Source organism: Rhinolophus sinicus, chromosome 15 (assembly GCF_057876585.1).
Source record: "Rhinolophus sinicus isolate RSI-liver-muscle chromosome 15, RSI-T2T, whole genome shotgun sequence".
Taxonomy (NCBI): Eukaryota; Metazoa; Chordata; class Mammalia; order Chiroptera; family Rhinolophidae; genus Rhinolophus; species Rhinolophus sinicus.
Genome location: NC_142515.1, coordinates 48,513,281 through 48,530,331, shown reverse-complemented (window position 1 = coordinate 48,530,331; position 17,051 = coordinate 48,513,281). Strand labels below are relative to the sequence as shown.

Below are 17,051 nucleotides of genomic sequence, written 5' to 3'. Positions count from 1 at the left end.
CAGATACTGGGGGAGCCATGCAAGCCTGTGAGATGAATGGCGAGAGGCCACCTGTACAAGGACGAGTGGTGAGCCACACCTTTCCTTGCCTTGGTGAGCCCTGCCTTGGAATAGAACATCTGGAATTAGGGTCTGGGATAATCTAGGTGAGGGCTGGTGGGGAGAACCAGGTACATGGCGTCCAGGAGAGGGAAGGAGGCTGGGAAAGGGGTGGGCACTTCCAGAACCATATCAAACTGGTAAGGGGGTCCCCTGGGGTGCAGCCCCTGACTCCATGGGAAGTGCTAAGCTAACACGACGTAGCAGCATGATGAATGATGACCACTAGTCTCCCAACAATTTTTCTCGTGGGAAAACTGAAGGCAGAAAATGCTGGTGAATTGGCCAAGGTCACACTGCGGGACGACATAAGCTCTCACATTCCAGCCCAGTTTCCACAACATCCTGTCCAGGGCACACACACCAAATGGGAGAGCTCTATCAGCCAACTCCAGCTCCTTCTTTCCATCATCTCCAGAGCCTCAGCAGCCTAGTACACCCCCCTCTCCCTAATTGGGGCACTGGATACCTTGGCAGGAGGGCTCCATGCACTGCCCTGCTTTGTCCCTGTGAGATGCAGGATCCAGAAGGGCTTAAGGAGAGTAAGCAATGCTGGTCACCACTAAGCAGCTGTGTGACTTAGGGAACATTTCTTTTTTGGGAGAGCGGGGAAGGGGAACAGGACTTTATTGGGGAACAGTGTGTACTTCCAGGCCTTTTTTCCAAGTCAAGTTGTTGTCCTTTCAGTCTTAATTGTGGAGGGTGCCATTCAGCTTCAAGTTGCTATCTTTTCAGTCTTAGTTGTGTCGGGCGCAGCTCAGCTCCAGGTCCAGTTGCTGTTTTCTAGTTGCAGGGGGCACAGCCCACCATCCCTTGCGGGAGTCAAGCTGGCAACCTTGTGGTTGAGAGGATGCACTCCAACCAACTGAGCCATCCAGGAGCTCAGCGGCAGCTCAGCTCAAGATGCCATGTTCAATCTTAGTTGCAGGGGGCACAGCCCACCATCCCTTGCGGGACTCGAGGAATTGAACTGGCAACCTTGTTGTTGAGAGCCCACTGGCCCATGTAGGAATCGAACCGGCAGCCTTCGGAGTTAGGAGCATGGAGCTCTTAACCGCCTGAGCCACCGGGCCGGCCCTAGGGAACATATCTTAACCTCCCTGAGCTATGGCTTCCCCATCTGTAAAACAAGAAAGCCACAGAGCTAGTTTATCGAACTGTGGCGAGGGTTACTGCATACAAGGTACTTAGCAGAATGCCTGGCATATTGTAAGGACGCAGCAAATGCCAGCTGTTATTCTGATTACATGTAGTATTATTGCTCTAAGTGAAGATTATAAGATACTCAGATATCCAGGTCTAGGGGGTTTGGTAGATTCTGTGCTCTGTAAATGAGAAATTGTGAAGTAACCAAATAAGATCATGGGTCACGGTGAGAGACCTTTGTAAATCGTACAAAGCTATTCAGGTGAGCGAGGTAATGCTGACCATGAATAACTGGCCACAAATGCGCTCCTGTAAGAATGGCCTGGAAGCAGAGCACACAAATAGAGCTGGAACAGAGTAAGGACATGGTAACTACAGGCTGGAGTGAGAATAAGGTGAATAGGACCATAATGCCAGCAGCCACCTGTCTTAGGTTCTTTTATAGCAACAGTGACCCTGTGTGATTTGCTGAGCAGCTGGATATTAATTCTCCTGCTTATAGATGTGGAAACGGAAATGGGAGTGGAGGCTCAGGCCCGTGGTCACAGAGCCAGAACTGGAACTCATTCAGCAGAACCCCCCAAGTCCCAGACAGGTAGGGGCCACACGGCCAGAGCCAGGTGGGTCTGCAGCATCTAGAGGACCTCTGTCTTACTTCTCACAGATCAGATTAAGCAGTGGTTGGGTGTGTGACTGGGGTGACCAACTTGTCCTGGTTTGCCCAGGACTTTTCTGGTTTTAGCATTACGATTCCCTGTCCTGAGCAAACTGGGATAATTGCTCATGCACCGTGACCAATACCCACTGGCTTCAGAATGGGGCCTATTTCCTTCCAGAGGGCCCCAGAGTACCTCCAGTTGAGCCAGTCTCAGCTCCTGCTCTGTACTCCACACTAGCTCCACTGTTGCCAGGGAGACCTGCCCCGTGCAGGAGATAGAGGTACTACCGTGTTTCCCTGCAAATAAAACCTAACTGGAAAATAAGCCCTAGCATGATTTTTCAGGATGACATCCCCTGAACATAAGCTGTAATGCGTCTTTTGGAGCAAAAATTAATATAAGACCTGGTTTTATTTTCAGGGAAACACGGTAGTAAAGGGGCTGCATGTGGCTGTGTCTGCAGTGGAGGGGTCGAGAAGAGGGAAGGAGGTGAGATGCTGTAGAGCCATCTCTCACACTCCCTTCTCAGGCTCAGCTCCACATGAGCCAGTGTCCATCTCTGCTACTCCCTGGTGACGCACGTGCTCCTCCCGGGCATCCTCCTCCTGCTGCTGCCTCTGCCCACCACGGTCCCTAGCCATACAGCTATGCTTCAAGTGCCACTGCATCTGCCAGTTGTATGCAGCCCGTAGCTGGCAGGGGAGGGCAGATATGTGACCAGCCTCCTGCACTTGGGCTCCTTCCCAGTGACACCCAGTGCTGTGGCCTCTGCACCTGCACCCTCTGCCACAATGCCCTGCACCCCCCAGCACCTGCCCCGGTGCTCATTGACTGGCTAGCCCAGGGTTCTGGCTGCCAGCATTACCTCACCCCTAATCCTTCTTCACAAAATAACCTCTATTCTGACCTCTGTCACCATTGATTAGTGTTGCCTATTTGGAACTTCATACACATGGAATCACGGATGGTTTCCTTCACTCAACATTTTACATGTGAGACTCATGCATAATGGTTCTTGTATCGGTTGTTCACCATTTTTTGTTGCTGTGTAGAATTCCATCGCGTGAATATACTACTGTTTATTCACCCATCCTATTGTTAATGCACGTTTGGGTTGTACTCCTCAGTGGGGAGAATGGTCAGCGATTTCTTGGCCAAGATTCATAACCCCAGGGCTCCCTCTCCTGTTGTACTAATAAACGTCTCTAAGTGTGGCTTCAGAGGAGTTTGAGACATGTTTCTTCTGTTAACCCTCCCCAACCTTTAGCTGGATCTTCTCTTGGCTCCTCACTGTCCTGTTCAGTTTGGATTCTACTCCAAGTCATTTCTCCTCAGTGTGGGGCTTTGTCCTCGAAGGATATTTGGCTGGTGAATTTCAACATTGCATGGTGAGATTTTATGTGCTATTGGGAGGATTAATTTGCATCATAATTTCTCAACGTGCCTGGCAGATAGTGAATGTTAAATATGGGATATTTATAATAATTATAATTATTAATGCCTACCCATTTGTACCCTACGTACTAGTCCTACCCATAAACACAAGCCATTTCCTTGATGTGGGTCCCTCTTTCTTGCCTCCCTGCCTTTGCTCCTGCTATTCCTCTCCCTGAAACCCTCTGCACAAACTCTGCCACCTGCCAATCCTTCCAGAGCATCCCATTCTGGTGACCAAACCCAAAACCACCATGATGGACCCCTGTACCCCTTCATTTCTAAGCCATACACCCCAAACCTCCTTTAAGATTAGCTGGTGGAAGGTAGACAGGCAAACAGGCCAGAACATCATGAGGAGACAGAAGGAGAAAGGAAAACCAGATAAGAGGAACGCCATGGTTTTTTTCCCCAAGGAATAACATGGAAAAACGTGTGGACACAAGAACTCAGATTCAAGGGAGAACTGGAAGAAAGATTAGCATGCTTCATTTCTAGAATGTTTCTGCAATGATTCAGGATGATTCTGCAATGTAAGGATACAGACTGTTATATGTCTCATCTTAAAGGCAGAGAACAGGGCATATAGTGATTTCAGGGCAGGGAGAAAAGGAGAGCCAAGCAAAAGATGACATGTAAAAAAAAAAAAAAAAAAAAGGCTGCACTAAAAATAAAGCACCTACTCTCTATTGGGTTCATTCTAAAATGCCTCTTCAAGAGATCCAAGATGGCAGAGTAGATAAACACTGTGCCTGCCTCCTTCCATGAACATGTTAAAATTACAACTAAATCACAGAACAATCAACCAGGAGAACCATCTGAAGTCTAGCCAAACAGAAATCCTATAACTGAAAATATAAAGAAGCCACGACAAGACTAGTAGGAGGGGCAGAGACGCAGAACGGGTCCCAAAACTTCCTGTGACGGTTGAGAATCAGGAGTGATACCTCGGCCACGTAGATTTCCCCCCAGAGGAGCAAGGGATCCCAGCCTCCCACACCAGGCTACCCAGCCCGGAATACTGGTGCCAGGAAAGGTGCCCCCACAACATCTGGCTGTGAAAAACAGTGGTGACTCTGACCATCTGAGTGGGACGGAAGGCTGTGGGAAACCCAGCTGTCCTCTTAAAACAGCCCACGCACAGCCTCACTCACTCACAGGCACTCACCTTGGGCTCCAGCAGAAGCACAGTGACTTGGGGGGCCTTGGAGATATACAGGGGGCAGACTGAGGTGTGTGGCTTCAGGAGGAGGACTGGAGAACAGTCAGCATTTTCCCAGAGAGGAGTCCTCCTCCTCCCATGCAGCCAGCAGGCAGGAGCCATTTTTTCTATGTTGAGCACCGCCCCCTCCCCCAGGCCAAATCTGAATCTGATTGTCCTCATGAGCTCTGATGCTCCACCCTGCTGACTCAGCTGGGACCCTGCCCCACTCAACTCTCACACCTGAAGGCACTTTCTCTGTGAGCAGTCAGCACAGCCTGAACTGCACTCTTTCTTGGAAAACAATTGGAGTCCATGGGCCCCAGGTGGGCAGCAACTGGCCTGCGTGTACTCTGAGACTTTTGCTGGATTGCTACAGACTCAGCACTGGCACCAAACCAGAACCTACATTAATTTAGTGACCACAACTCTTCCTACTCTAGTGACTTCCTGAGGCCCTGCCTCACCCAACTCTCATACCACACAAGGCTTTATCAGTGGTGGAACCTTAAGGGGGCCAGCAGGTGGCGGCAGTCTCCCGGGTGTCCTGGCTTTTTGCAGAGTTACCCCAGGCCTGGTACTGATGGAGCTGTCCTCCGTTTGCAACATGGGCTCTCTCACGTGCCTCCGGGTTTAGCACAGGCAGCAAAACAACCATGGATCACTTTGTAGCTCCTGCCAGGTAGCCACCAGTCAGTCACAGGCAGTGGTTGACCTGGGCCTGTACCGGAGCCCCTCACAAGAGTCCCCAGAACCACTATACTTGGAGGTTGGCTTCAGACCACAGCAGAGCACCACCCCATCAGCCCCACAAGTGGCACACACAAAGAGTGGTCTCAACAGGCACCAGAGCCCACTGGAGCGAATCCCACTCAGTGGGGTAAGCCTCCTGCATAGCAGCCAATAAGCTCTGGACATGGCCAAACCCCATAGCCAGTAAACCTGAGGGTCAATCCCACCCACTGATATGCCAATAGCAATCAAACCTCAACTATAACAGGAGGGCACATGCAACCCACACAAGGGACACTCCTGGAGCACCCAGAGTAGGTGACCAGGGAGACTGTCCCTCTGGGCCCCACAGGACACCTACTACATAAAGCTACCTGGCTAAGACTGAAAGATACAGCAGATCTGCCAAATACATAGAGACAAACATAGAGAGGCAGCCAAATGATGAAACAAAGAAATGTGTCCCAAATGAAAGAACAGGAGAAAGATCCATAAAAAGAACTAAATGAAATGGAAGCAAGCAACCTATGAGATAGAGTTCAAAACAGTGGTTCTAAGGATGCTCACTAAGGACCTCAGTGAGAACTTCAACAAAGAGATAGCAATCATAAAAAACGACATAGAAACCATAAAAAAGAACCAGTCAAAAGTGAAGAATACAATAAACAAAATGAAGAATGCACTAGAAGGAATCACCAGCAGACTAGATAAAGCAGAGGATCGAATCTGCGATTTGGAAGACAAGGTAGCAGAAAATACCCAATTGGAACAGCAAAAAGAAAAAATAATCCAAAAGAATGAGGATAGTTTAAGAGACCTCTAGGACTACATCAAGCATAACAACATTTGCATCATAGGGGTGCCAGAACAGAAAAGAGAAAGCTAGAGATTGAGACCCTATTTGAAGAAATGACTGAAAACTTTTCTAACCTGGTGAAGAAATAGATATACAAGTCCAGGAAGCACAGAGAGTCCCAAACAGGATGAACCCAAACAGGCCCATACCTAGACGCATTATAATTAAAATGGCAAAGTTTAAAGACAAGAGAGAATCCTAAAAGCAGTAAGAGAAAGGCAACTAGTAACTTATAAGGGAGCTCCCATAAGATGGTCAGCTGATTTCTCAACAGAAACATTGCAGGACAGAAGGGATTGGCAAGAAATATTCAAAGTGATGAAAAGTAAGGACATACAACTAAGATTACTGTACCCAGCAAGGCTATAATTTAAATTTGAAGGACTGATAAAGAGCTTCCTAGACAAGAAAAAGCTAAAGGAGTTCATCACCACCAAACCAGTATTACAAGGAATGTTACAGGGACTTCTTTAAGACAGAACAAAACAAAAAAATATGAATAATAAAATAGCGATAGCTACATATCTATCAACAATTACTGTCAATGTAAATGGATTAAATTCTCCAATCAAAAGACATAGGGTGGCTGAATTGATAAGAAAACAAAACCCTTACATATGATGCCTATAAGAGACTCACTTTAGATTGAAAGACACACACAGACAGAAAGTAAAGGGATGGAAAAAGATATTTCATGAAAATGGAAATGAAAAAACAAAAAAGCTGGGATAGGAATCCCATCCCAACCAAATAGACTTTAAAACAAAGACTATAAGAGGAGACAATGAAGGACCCAGTAATCCCACTTCAGAGTATTTATCTGAAGAAACCCAAAATGCTACTTCGAGGGGACGTGTGCTTGTAGCATTGTTTACAGAGGCGAAGATGTGGAGGCAGCCTGGGTGTCTGTTGATGAAAGAATGGATAAAGAGGAGGTGGTACATATATACAATGGAATATTTCTCGGCCATGGAAGAGAATTGGTTCCTGCCATCTGCGGCGGCATGGATGCACCTAGAGGGTGCTGTGCTGAGTGGAAAATGTCAGACACAGAAAGACAGATGCAATGAGATTTCACTTATATGTGGAATCTAAGAACAAAATTAACAAACAAAACAGAAATAAACTCATAGATACAGAGAACATTTTGATGGTTGGCAGATGGGAGGGGGTTTGGGGGTGTGGGTGAAAGATGGGTAAGGGATTAAGAAACACAAATTGGTTGTTACAAAGTAGTTATGGGGATGTAGGGTATAGCATAAGGGATATAGTCAATAACATTGTAATACTGTGTGGCATCAGATCGGTACTAGATTTGTTGGGGTGATAGGTGGGAGCGGGGTTGGGGACAGGGTGAAAAACGTAAAGGGATTAAGAAGTACAAAGTGGTAGTTACAAAATAGTCATGGGGATGTGAATTAAAGCACAGGGAATATAGGCAATGATATGGTAATAACTATGCATAGTGCCAGGTGGGTACTAGACTAGTCAGGGGGATCACTTCTTAAACTACATAAAAGTCTAACCATTAGTCTAACCTGAAATTAATATAAAATAATATTGAATATCAACTGTAATTGATAAATTTAAAAGGGGGGGAGGGGAATAAGAGGTCCAAATTTCCAGGTATAAAACAAATAAGCCATGGGGATGTAATGTACAGCATAGGGAATATAGTCAATAATATTGTGATAACGTGGTACGGTGTCAGAAGGTTGCTGGACTTATCATGGTGATCACTTCTTTAGCTATATAAACATTGAATAACTATGGTGTAGGCCTGAAACTAATATAATATTGTATGTTAGCTATATTTTTAATAAAGAACACTGAGGCGTAAAGAGATGAGACACTTACCCAAGGTTGATTGTTAGTTGTGATACAGCTAGGATTTTGAGCAGGCAGCTTAGCTCCCAAGACTATAAGATCAGCCATGGTACTAAAACTCCTCTACATTGCAGTCCTGTTAAGGATAGGATACTGTCTTGTGTACTTCTGTAACTCCCTCGACAATCACCAGTACCCACCAGCACCTGGTACGTGGTAAGTGTTCATCAAAGACTTCATCAATGAGTTACAAAATGGATGAATGTGCACAGTGCATTGTGCTGGTCAAATGCATGGGGCGGAGGGCTTCTGGAAGAAAATTTTCTAGCCGAAAGGCAGATGGGAAAGTCTCAGACACTGCTCAATTTCTTCCAAAGAGTCATTAGTCAGACTCTTACTCAGAACTCTTTTTTTTTTTTCCCATTCAGGTTTGAGCTCAGTGAGACATTTATGTTTTCACAAGCCCTTGGCGACTAGTAACCAATCACAAAACTCCCAGACATGACCAAGCATGGCCTTCGGGACATTCACAAAACCAACACCAATTTTTTTTTTTTTAACTCTAGAATCCAAGCCACCACTCTCACAGAGAAACCCCAGACCTACTTTATAGAAACATCAGAAAATTGGGAGCTCATTGATTACTTCAAAATCCAATTTTTCCAGACATTGGAATTCCACCTGGATGTGACTCCAGTAGGCAGTTTTATGTGAGCTGACCTCATGAGAAAGCGCTGGTTTCGAGCCAGAAAATCTGGGTTTAGTCCCTGCTCTGCCACTGGTTGGCTGTATTATGTTGGGCACATACTTCTTGCTGGATCTCAGTTTTTTCATTAAAAATATAATTAGGGATAACAACATTCTGCTTATGTCATAACATTGTTAGACATAAATGAAATAATGTGTGTGGAGGTCTTTGTAAACTTTAAAGTTTTTGCTCTGCAAAATCAGGAGAGTGAGCCCTGGGAGCCAGTTGGGAAGGGTGGGCTGCCATCTTTCAATAGCCACGATGGGACCATAGAAGCAGATCAGTGAGCTCTGAAGGTGGCCCAGTGAAAGCGAAGAATGGAGCAGAGAAAGAAGAGGAGATGAAAGACTATGAAGTCTGAAAGAAAAATGCAGAGGGACAAGAGAGAGTGAGGAGTCTGATGTCTTTCTAGTTTCTATAAGTATAAGCATTCTGGGAGATTCCCACAGTAAGTTATCCTTATAGCAACTCTCATTATTGAAAATGATTTTTTAAAAAGCAAGTGATTCTACTGCTACTGCTCATTTTCATGATATGCACATTAGAAATCTAGATTCCTGTTTTATTAATCAGTCAAGATTAATGTGTGTGGGGGCAGGTGGTGAGCCTCAAATCAAGGGTATTACAAATGCCCTCTCAGTGCTACTTATGTTGGGTCGATCTCATAAAAATGTTGTCAGTGTGGATTTGTAACCACAATAAACCTGTTCACAGCCATCATCCACCAGGGGCTTAGATCGCTTTGTTAAAACCAGAAACAAATTTCCTTCATCTAATACTGTGTGAATTAACTGGTGGTTGCTATACTTATCAGAGTCTTTGAATCTTTTGGAATAAAATAGAAGGAATAAAATGGACTAGTCTGGCTCATGGCAGGCAATCAATAAATATTTATTTCATTCCATATTTATTAAATGAGTATTTATTGAAAGAATAATATTTGTGAGTTCACATAGTACAGATGAATTATCCTTAAAATCTCTCCTGCTGCAAAACACCTAAAAAGCTTGGATTAAATATAATAATACGTATCAGGAAGCATAGATGAAACTGAAAATAAGTAAGAGCAATACCAAGGAGCCAAAAACCAAAGAAGTAAGAACTAGAAAGCAAAACAGACTGACTAGCCATGGATGCCCTGAGGACATTTGCCTCAGGAAAACCAGAACCCAAGTTATAATGACCACAGAAGTAAAAGGCAATGATATCAGGGGGTTGGGGAGGGGCGTAGGGAGGTGGGAGTAGGCGAATTAAAACTGAGATCATCCCACATAAAACCTAAATAAATTCTCAAAGGGCTAATAATGTCAACGAAAGGGTAGACTAGAAAAAGGACCTATTTACTGCGAAAGGGAGTCAAGAAAGACACTTGTTTGTCTCAGTCTCAAATCTGAAAGGAAAGACAGAGTGTCTCCTAAAACATCATAACCACAGACCTACCTTCCTTATATTTGAGGCTCAAATTTACACTACTTGTATGGGTCAGAATATGCCAAGTCAAAAAATAAACATAAATAGATGGGTGAGTAAAACTGGGAGGTGCCTCACAAAAGCAAATGCAAACCTGTTTCGGAGGAATATTCTCAACCAAGCCTTTGTTGGATTCCCACAGATAAGAGCAGCCAAGCCTGAGCTCACAATCTAAACTTACAAGCAAAACCCTCAAGGATACAAATCACCAAGAGGGGCGATTCAGCTGGTATAACAAGATAAAGAATTAGATGTACCAAATGCTTCAGATATTGGCACCACGAGATGTAAAATTTTGAGTAAAAAATGAGTATGTGTGAATGTTTTCTTTTTAATTTTAAAGAAATAGAAAACATGATCATGAAATATGAAACAGAATGAAACAAAGAGTATATAAATAAAAATATAAATCATTAAAAGTAAAAATTAAATGAACAAAAATGTGAAGACCACTCACGCTGTAGGTGACTGAGGGAAATAGGCCCACTCATTCATCTCTGATAAGAGTGAAAACTGATGCCAACCCTATGGATGGCATACACACACATACACACACAGACGCACACGCACACAAACACGTATGTATATATACATACGAGGTCAGACAATTAAGTTCGCAAACATCCTAGAGAAAGTGCTACATATCTCATTTCTGAACATCACTATAGTCACCTTCAATGTACTCCCCTTGGGAAGCTATGCACCAATGCCAGCGCCTAGTCCACCCTTCAAAGCAATTTTGGAACTCTTTTTCTGGAATGGCCATCAGAGCTGTCATCATATTACACTTGATGTCCTGAATGTCATCAAAATGTCTTCCTTTCAATATTTCCTTTATCTTCAGGTAAAGAAAGAAGTCACTGGGGGCCAGATCAGGTGAGTAGGGAGGGTGTTCCAATAGTTATTTGTTTACTGGCTAAAAACTCCCTCACAGACAGCGCCGTGTAAGCTGGTGCTTTGTCGTGATGCAAGAGCCATGAATTGTTGGTGAAAAGTTCAGCTCATCTAACTTTTTCACGCAGTCTTTTCAGCACTTCTAAATAGGAAACTTGGTTAACTGTTTGTTCTGTTGGTACAAATTCATAATGAATAATCCCTCTGATATCAAAAAAGTTTAGCAACATTGCTACAATAATTTTGCAAACTTAATTGTCAGACTTCGTACATTACACATATACATACGTATATATATGTAATTTATAACAAAATTGAACATGCATAAGATTCTGATCTAGCAAATGAGTTACGTACAAGATTATTCAATTGCAAATTTTTTGTGAGAGCAAAACAATATAAATAACTCAAATGTCCATCAATAAAAGGGAGACCAAGAAAAAGTAGAAAATAAAATAAAGAGTATAACTGACATGGAGTGAACAGGTCTATTATATTTCTAATTGGCATTCCAAAAAGCAAAACTAGAGAGAATAAGGGAGACAGAATACATGAAGGGATAATGGCCAAGATGTTTTCTAGAATGATGAGAGATGTGAATACACAGACTCAGAAAGAACAAATCCCAAAAAGGATACATTAAAAAGAAATTCATATCTAGATACACTGCTTATAGTAAAATTTCAGAAAATCAAAAATGAAAAGATCGTAAAAAAAAAACAACGGTCCCTCCCCGCAGAAGAAGACAAATTCTCTATAAAGGAATGACAAACAACAGCAACAATGGAAGCTAGAAACAGTAAACTAACTTCAAAGTTACTTTAAAAGGTATCAACTAGCAATAACTTCAAAGTGTCAACCCGCTAAAATTATGACTCAGAAACAAAGATGAAAACCTCTTGCGTACCGGACTGTGGCTGAGTCACCCCCAAGAGCCGGGGACCCCAAGTGTTTTGGGAAACCGGCCCTCCAGGAAGCGGTGGCTGGTGATGGGCTTAGAGAACCCTGGACTGCCCAGCACACAGTCTAGCGTGGGCATGGCGGTGATGGGGCAACTGGGGCACCACCTCAGCTGCACCGCCGCCCTCGTCCGGGCCTCACCTGGGTGTGCCCAGCTGGTCCTGCTCTGGCTGAGGCAGCTCACGAATGCCAATGGGCACAGTATGGCCAGGCCGGTGGAGCTGTTCCGGCTGACTACTGAGAAGGTCTACCGGGTGCATGATGAGCTGGACGAGGCCCTGGGGAAACTGGCTCTGAAGCTGTGGGGAAGTGCGAAGGACCACAATGGAGTCCATTCCTGCATTACCTGCCTCATTGCAATGCAATGTCGCAGCTGCAGGTGGGCATAGGACACCCTTCTCACCCTGAGGCAGCGAAAGTGCACGTGCTGGGATGCTTCTCCTCCACAGAGCAGGAGCTGCTGCCCCCATTGCTGGAGCAAGCCACTGACCTGCTCCTGGACCACACCCGTGAGCAAGGCCAAGGGTCCTGGTCGGGCACCTGACACCAGTGGCACGGCTGCCTGCTTGCTGCCATGCCCACACACCCAGCCACAGAGGTGCCACACCAACCTGTGGCATTCACTTTTTATATAACTCTTCTCTGGGCTTCTCCAGGCTTCCTATAGATTAAAGGGGATAGCTGGATAGGCCAGTTTCTGGGATAGGGAGTTGGTCTTCTCTCTGTGTCTTGGAAAGTAGGGAAATTTCAAGACTAAACTTTTTGAACTTTAAAAAAAGAGGGGTAAAATAAAAATGTTTCAGGCAAACAGAAACTGAGAGTGTGTGCTACCAGAGCACTTCTAATGGGTATACTTGAAGAAACAGGAAAATTATCCCCTAAGGCAACTCAGAGATGAAAGAATGAGCAAAGAAATTGAAAAACACATAGGTAAATATAAATGAATGTTGACTATATTAAGTAATAGTACCAATGACTAATTTAGTAGAGGAAAAGGAAGATAGAAGTAAAATATTGGACAAAAATAACACTAAGAATGTCAAAAGGTGATGTCAGGTAACAAAATTTTCAATATCCCTGGAAAGGAGAATAATAGTAAGCAACTTTAGATCTTGCTAAGAATGCATTTTGGCATTTTTATGAGTAATCACTAAAGAATCAGAAAGATTTTTAAGACCAAAACCATTAGAGAGAAAAAAACAGTTTTTAAAAACTTCAATCTATACAGGCAACAGTATGGTGGTTATCAGAGGGGAAGCAGGGTGAGTGGAGGTTGAAGAGGGTAAAGGGGTCAAATATATGATGACAGAAGGAGACTAGACTCTTTGAAGGTTTGGTATTGAGCACACAATGCAATATACATATGATGTATTATAGAATTGTACACTTGAAACTTATATCAGTAAACATTCTCAAGGATAGACCATATATTGGGACATAACACTAGCCTCAGCAAATTTAAGAAGATTGAAATCATATCAAGCATATTCTCTGATCACAAGGCTTTGAAATTGGATACCAACTGCAAAAAGAAAGCAGGATAAAACACAAATATGTGGAGATTTAACAACATACTTTTAAAGAACGACCCTGATCAAAGAAGAAATAAGAGGAGAGATCAAAAGATACATAGAAACAAATGAGAATAAAAATACATCCTATCAAAATTTTGGGGATGCAGCAAAAGCAGTTTTAAGAGGGAAATTTATATCATTACAGGCCTATCTCAAAAAACAAGAAAAATAACCTCATGTTACACCTTAAAGAACTATAAAAACAAATGAAACCCAACATCAGCAGAAGAAAGGAAATAACAAAAATCAGAGCAGAACTAAATGAAATAGAGAACAAAAAGACAATAGAAAAAAATAATGTGACAAATAGCGGCTTCTTTGAAAAGATTAACAAAATTGACAAATCCTTCTCTAGACTCACTAAGATAAAACGAGAAAAGACACTAATAAACAAAATCAGAAATGAAAGAGGGGAAGTTATCACGGATGCCACAGAAATACAAAGGATCATCCAAGAATACTATGAAGGACTATATGCCACCAAATTCAATAACCTAGAAGAAATGGGCAAGTTCTTAGAAACATATAGCCTTTCTGGGCTGAATCATGAAGAACTGAAAAATCTAAACAGACTGATCACCAGTAAGGAAATTGAATCAGTCATCTAAAACCTTCCCAAAAGCAAAAGTCTGGGACCAGATGGCTTCACTAGTGAATTCTACCAAACCTTCAAAGAGTAATACCTGTCCTACTCAAACGCTTCCAAAATTGAAGTGACAGTACTCCCTAACTCATTTTGTGAGGCCAACATACCCTGATACAAAAACCTAGTAAGGATAACACAAAAAAGAAAACTACAGACCAATCTCTGATGAATACCGATGCAAAAATCCTAAACAAAATTCTAGCAAATCGAATACAACAATGCATTAAAAAGATTATTCATCACGACCAAGTGGGGTTCATCGGAGGGGCACAAGAATGGTTCAACATCCACAAATCCATCAATGTGATACATCACATAAACAAAATAAAGGATAAAAGTCTTATGATTATATCAATTAATGCAGAAAAAGCATTTGACAAGATGCAACATCATTTATGATTAAAACACTTAATAAAATAGATATAGAAGGAAAGTAACTTAAAATAATAAAGGCTATATATGACAAGCCCTCAGCTAAGCTCATAATTAATGGTGAAAAACTGAAGCCCTTTGCTCTATGTTCAGGAACAGGACAGGGCTGTCCCCTATCACCTCTGCTTTTCAATATAGTGTTGGAAGTCCTTGCCAGAGCAATCAGGCAAGAGAAAGAAATATAAGGCATCCAAATTGGGAAAGAAGAAGCTAAATTGTCACTCTTTGCAGATGACATGATGCTATATATAGAAAATCCTAGAGATTCCACCAAAAGCTATTAGAAACAATAAACAAAAATGGGTATAAAATCAACATGCAAAAGTCCATGACATTCCTATATACTAACAATGAAATCTCAGAAAAAGAAATTTAAAAATTCCTTTTGCAATTGCAACAAAAAGAGTAAAATACTTAGAAATAAACTTAACCAAGGACGTTGAAAGACCTATACGCTGAAAATTATAAGACATTTTTAAAAGAAATTGAAGAAGACACAAAGAAATGGAAAGACATTCCGTGCTCATGGATTGGAAGAATCAACATAGTTAAAATGGCCATATTACCAAAAGCAATATACAGATTTAATGCAATCCCCGTCAAAATCCCAATGGCATTTTTTAAAGAAATAGAACAAAAAATCATCAGATTTGTATAGAACCACAAAAGGCCCTGAATAACCAAAGCAATCTTAAGAAAAAAGAACAATAATGGAGGTATCACACTCCCTGACTTTAGCTTGTACTACAGGGAAACAATAATCAAAACAGCATGGTATTGGCAGAAAAACAAACACACAGACCAATGGAATGGAATAGAATTGAGCCCAGAAATAAACCCACATAAATACGGACAGATAATTTTGGACAAAGAAGCAAAAAATATACAATGGAGAAAAGAAGCCTCTTCAATAAATGGTTCTGGGAGAATTGGAAAGCCACGTGCAAAAGAATGAAACTGGACTGCTATCTGTCACCATGCACCAAAATTAATTCAAAATGGATCAAAGACTTAAACATAAGACCCAAAACAATAAACTGCATAGAAGAAAACATAGGTACTAAACTTATGGACCTTGGGTTCAAAGAGCATTTTATGAATTTGACTCCAAAGGCAAGAGAAGTAACAGCTAAAATAAATAAATGGGACTCTATCAAACTTAAAAGCTTCTGCACAGCAAAAGAAACCATCGACAAAATAAAGAGGCAACCAACTGAATGGGAGAAGATTTTTGCAAAGAGCGCCTCCGATAAGGGGCTAATATGCAAAATATACAAGGAACTCATTCAACTCAATAACAAAAAAACAAACAACCCGATTGAAAAATGGGCAGAGGATCTGAAGAGACATTTCTCCAAAGAAGACATACAAATGACAAATAGACATATGAAAAAATGTTCAACATCACTAATCATCAGAGAAATGCAAATAAAAACCACAATGAGATATCACCTCATCCCAGTTAGAATGGCTATCATCAACAAGACAAATAGTAACAAGTGTTGGAGAGGCTGTGGAGAAAAAGGAACCCTCATACACTGTTGGTGGGAATGCAGACTGGTGCAGCCATTATGGAAGGCAGTGTGGAGGTTCCTCAAAAAATTAAGAATAGGGCCACCCTGGTGGCTTAGGCAGTTAAAGCTCCATGCTCCTAACTCCGAAGGCTGCTGGTTCGATTCCCACATGGGCCAGTGGGCTCTCAACCACAAGGTTGCCAGTTCGATTCCTCGACTCCCACAAAGGATGGTGGGCAGCGCCCCCTGCAACTAAGATTGAACACAGCACCTTGAGCTGAGCTGCCACTGAGCTCCCGGATGGCTCAGTTGGTTGGAGCGTGTCCTCTCAACCACAGGGTTGCCGGTTCGACTCCCGCAAGGGATGGTGGGCTGTGCCCCCTGCAACTATAAACGGTAACTGGACCTGGAGCTGAGCTGCACCCTCCACAACTAAGATTGAAAGGACAACAACTTGACTTGGAAAAAAAAAAAAAGAGGCCTGGAACTACACACTGTTCCCCAATAAAGTCTTGTTTCCCTTCCTCGATAAAATCTTTAAAAAAAAAAAATTAAGAATAGAATTACCATATAATCAAGCAATCCCTCTCCTGGGTATCTATCAAAAAAATCTGAAAACATTTATCCATAAAGACACATGTGCTCCAATGTTCTTTGCAGCTTTATTCATGGTGGCCAAGACATGGAAAAAACCCAAATGTCCTTTGATAGATGAATGGATAAGGAAGTTGTGGTATATATACACAATGGAATACTATTCGGCAGTAAGAAAAGATGAAATAATACCATTTGTGACAACATGGATGGATCTTGAGATTATAATGCTAAGCGAAATAAGTCAGACAGAAAGAAGTAGAGA

At 42.5% G+C, this 17,051-nt stretch overlaps 1 pseudogene; it reads left to right on the top strand.

The window, feature by feature from the left end:
* The first annotated feature begins 36 nt into the window (after nucleotides 1-36).
* LOC109434947 (peptidyl-tRNA hydrolase pseudogene) lies at nucleotides 37-12,570 on the top strand (annotated as a pseudogene).
* Nucleotides 12,571-17,051: the final 4,481 nt, after the last annotated feature.